Consider the following 5,111-nt stretch of genomic DNA (forward strand, 5'->3'; position numbering starts at 1 on the left):
TACGACAATTCAAGCAGTTTTTCGATCCTACGAGACTACAAAACTGGTGGTATATACGAATATCGGTGTATCCGCGCGCGCAAACGCGCCGACAATTTATTATCCGAGTTTCCGAACTCTTTGCTTCCGAGAGCCTGTAGCAGCGCTAAACGCATACTGTTACCCGCGTATGCGGCAAGGGTCCGTTACTGACGACGTCACTGTCGTGACATGAACAATCCATAGTCTGGTCTGCTTGAAAACGCATCAGCCAAAGCGTTCTGCATTCCTGGCTTAACCTTCACCTCGAAGTTATATTATGTAAGAGAATGAGATCCACCTGGCCATCCTCTGCGAGGGGTGAGGCGACTGAAACGCAGAGTGTAAGGACGCAGGATCTGTGTAGATCACAAACGGCTTTGAGCCAAACAGATGCACCTTAAACTTGACAAGTGCTGAATTTATCACAAATGATTCCTTGTCGTGGACTGGGTACTTCCTCTTCGCAGCCTTGTGACGGCGAAATTCGAACGCGATCATCCGAACTCGCTCCTCGGCGTCAGCAGTCTACAGCCGATGGCAAAGCCCGAAGCGTCACAGACGTTACTAAAAAGACGATCGGTGTGTGGCAACGCCAGTATTGGAGCGTAAAGGAGGCTGTCTTTGACCCTGTCAAAAACACCATTTCTTATGTGGGAGAGGCCGATATGGCTATGCCATTGGTCGTGCTCTAGAACGAGCAATAGCGCGTGGCGTTAGCTATCTTAAAGCTTAGGGGGTCGAGCGCAAGAACGGGCACTGACGTGCAGCTCGTCGGTTGAAGCGGTGTTTCCTTTCTGGGCGGGGCTTAAGCATCAGCTTTTACTAGTGTTCTCGCCGCATATCCCGTGCGATCGCGATTCTCTTGTCGTCTGCCAGGGTTGGAAAGAATTGCTAGACTTTTCTGAAGTTGAGTATTCTCATTGCCGGGATGGCAGCCGATCCTCTCCCCGAAGTGGTTACAGTGACCCCCAAGCTAAGAGATAGCTAGCGCCACGCACTGATGCTCGTTTTGAAGTATGGCGGATGCCATAGCCATCTCGGCCTCAGAAAGAGATTCACTACATCCTTACCATACAAGGTCTTAATGTTCACCATGAGTGGCCTAGGTCGGAAGGATTCATCCGTCGTCGACGATGGCGTCATAGACGCAGTTGACGCTGACAGCTTCTGCTGTAAGTAGCATTTTCATATCTTGAAACGCGCGCGCTTATGGCCTCGGGCCCTTGCGCAACGACGTGCTCCACGCTTTCAAGGCCCAGTAGGGACATCAGCTTATAAAGCCCGTCCTGTATGCCCTGGGGCAAATAGGAGTATTCATCCATCCTCACAAAGGATCGGTCGTGACGACTCAGGCGTAAATTGACTACGAGTACTACCAAGTGCAGCGGGGCTGCCGTAGACCTTTGCTTAGAGGAAGCAGAGCTAAGGTCACAGACCTTAAATTCTTTCCAAGAACCAGTGAAAGGATAGCGGATCGCAATCCTTTACTGCTATATACTAAAGCCTTAAGCGAGGCAGACGATCACTTCTGTTCAAAACTGGAACTCTATCTTATTGTTATAATTGCGGCAGAGCCGCCAATACCTAAAAATTAGGTTTTCATAATTGATATAGTAATACCTAGTTAAAATCGCAAATTCTAATTAACTTAGTAATATCCAGTACTACTGGCAATCCTGCCACGTGGTGGCTTACAATCACTATGTAATACACACCTATGTACGGTCGAACAATCTTGTGCGACGCAATCCCAGTACACCCTTGATTGTATAATTCTGATAGATCAAAAACCAAGGTTTTATCAGCAAGAGCTTTAGGAGCCCTTGGGGTGTCATGCATATAGCTCTGGGAACCATTTACTCTTTTTAATTCAGTTGCGAGTTTGCCTTCAAGGCCTCAAGTCTTTCTTGCTCCAATCAATGTGGGACAATTCTTCTCTCTTCACGTCAGGGATCGCTTCCTCGCCTCATTAGAATGTGTGTTATGGACTGTTGTGAGCAGCCCTCATACTCCTGGTAGCACTTCGAGCGGTATGATACGGCTAATTAACGCGTCGCACATTCCTGTTCAAGCCATCCTCATGTCCTTGCCCAAGTGACATGGAGGAAGTTGGGGTGCCACGCGGACCATCGATACCGCGAACTAAGGTCTAACAAATGAGATGCTCTCTTTCTTCTCGCTGAACGATGACTCCAAAGCCGAACATGTTTTTATTTTGTGGTTTGTGCCTCTCTCACGATAATTTGTCAAATTGATGCAACAACCACTGCAAGACAACTGCGAGACTTTTAGCAGCAAGTATGCCCAAACTTGAGGGTCGTGCAACGTGTTGGACGGATGGTAAGCGTTAAACTGATCTCAACTGCTTTCTCAGATACGAATGCTTCAAGATCGCGCTCAAGAAGGCGTTTGAGTCACCATATTGAGAGTTTCGTGTCTGTGCCGAGTTCTTGAAGCTTTGTGAAGGTCATTACGACATACATGCGTTTGCACAACGAGCTCGTTATTTAGTATTTAGAACTAGTGACGAGCCAATTGAAGTTTCAACACAAGTTGTAACATTCATAGCGGGCATATTTATGGGGCGGTCTAGGATCAACTACCTCAAGACGATAGACAAAGCCATCAAAAGTGCAATGCAAGAAGCGTTCAGCATCAAGCAAGCCAAGCTCAACGGATTTGAACGAAGACAAGCGCATCTGTCGACTTCTTTAAGTGAAGGTGCAGAGCCAATGGACATCTTGCTCATTTGATCGCATGGAAACGAGCTTTTTTGCAACTGTGAAAAGTTATTTCGTTGTGGGAAGCCGGATTATATTGCTCGGGACTGTAGAGTGACGTAACATACAGAGGGTGCTCGTTCGCATAAACGCGAACGCTATAAAGATCGTAGATCCGGAAGCTTCCAAGGGCAACATCGGGAACGACCATTAGGGAAGGGCCACAGACTGGGCCCGGGAAGAGTACGCGGATGCTGTGGATATATAGAACTTTGGTCCCAAACTGAATAATACACACATAGTTTCTACCAGAAGTGGTAGTAGTGACATGAAAATTGCGACTTCGATTGTCCAAAAAGTTTTTGTAAATGGTGCTGAGACATCAATACGAGCTTTAGTTAACACAAATATGTCGAACAACTTCGTTTGAGCTCGAATTCCAGTTGGGCACAGTGTTAGCCTGCCCAGTGTGAAAAGATAATAGCTATATATTTAGCGAATGGACTTACAATGGAAATGTCGAGACAGGTCCTTTGTTTGGCAGTGAAGTATTAAGATATTTGAGGCGAAGACGAGTTCATCCGTCTTTACCCCAATGATAAGCTAGATAACATCCTAGAAATCTCAGGTTTGAAGCGTTATTAGCCTAGCATCGACTGGGTGAATGTGGAGGTCTTCATTTACAAGTCGCGCAACGCTGATTTAAGCTGCTTGACGACGAACGAAATGAACTGGGTGTATGCATCTGTTAACGAAGTCACAAATGTCCCAAGTGATATTATTGTGAAACGGTTTCTTCATATTCAAAGTCCCCAAGGCAAAAATATCAAAACGGCAGCAAGGTGTCAGGCGCCCAGATAAAGTCTGTAACCACTGCTGCGGTGGGCTGCTTTGCTTGGAGGAAGCTACGTTGATTTAACGGGTTACGCATATTTTTGTAAGAAAGGGCAAACCTCATCTTAAAATCATACAAGATCTTAAGTGTACGGAGCTCGAACATCGGGAAATTTGACATTTAGCTTTTGTGGTGCTCCTAGCAAAAGTGACTGGCTTCCACCGCTTTTTTTAAATACAGAGACATGTCGGTCTCGTCACCAGCGAAAATCTTTAGGTGAGAACCAGCATTCTGTATCACACAGAATATCTATAACTATCTATAAAATGATGTGGGGGTACCATACTGTAATCACTTTTATTATACATTCTCACGATGTATACAGAACATACATAGATATACCTTCATGTAATGGCTAAGTGTGGCCAATTTCACGTGGACTGTTCTTTCTCCCAGCAAATGACCAGGGCATGAGCGCATTATCGCATTTGATCCTTCCCGGCTTTGAGCAGCAGAGAAGAACCTTTCACTTCATAAATAGAAGATACATACAGTTTAGTAATCCCTGGCAAGACCAATATACTCATGCGTGACTTATAGCCATTCGTGGTCTAAACAGATCATGCGTCGTCCCTACGTCTGTCATGGGTATATTTCGCTGCCGAGTATAACTTCGATATAAGAATAATTGTGGTGGAAGCTAGGCTTTTGCGTTACCCCAACGGTAAGACATTATTGTACATTATGAGCGAGATCGCACATCGATAAGCCGAATTGTACACTAAGTGGGTTAGAATTTTCACACACATATAGGCCGACGATATGCGTTATTCTGAATGAGCCCTGATAAATCACCAGAGGACGATGGCGACACTAAATTTCAAGCATAACCTACTTCACAAACATGATTCTCTGATTGTTGGCATAAAGTATCAAAAGAAGCTATATTGTAGGTTCTTAACCCTTTGGTGATTAAATATCGAACGTATGTACAGAGTCGTAAAATATCCTGCTAGGTATTCGGTCGGTCATCTACGCGCCGACTTCGTTATACACCTCCATATTTAGGCAGTTTATAGTGAGTAATGGCTTCTAATTTGGCAAGGCAACAATGCATCGAGGCATAAATAAATTTTGGTCGGTACGAAGAATCACTAGTCAGGACTTGTGAGGACTGTCGTTGGCGCAAGGTCACTGAGTTAATCACCACTAATATAGCTTTTTGCTCCAACTGCAAAGATACGTTTGACATCGTCGACGCGAAATGCTAACCGTCGGCATACAGGAAGCATAAAATGTTATTGGCATCGCCTGATTGCTATTTTTGTTTGAAACAGTAAATTTTATCTTACGGATTTTTACGTTTAGAAGACCTTCTACTATTACAACCCCCATCGAATTTTCGACAATGTTTTAGAAATAAAAGACCGCTTTGATTAAAAGACCACTTCAAATAAAAGGCCGCTGTAAACACCTAAGCATTGGGCCGTTATCTTGAAATCGACCATGCGTCAAGCAATTGAGCTCGGAAAGAA

Source organism: Plasmopara halstedii, assembly GCF_900000015.1.
Source record: "Plasmopara halstedii genome assembly, contig: Scaffold_555, whole genome shotgun sequence".
In the NCBI taxonomy this organism is placed as follows: Eukaryota; Oomycota; class Peronosporomycetes; order Peronosporales; family Peronosporaceae; genus Plasmopara; species Plasmopara halstedii.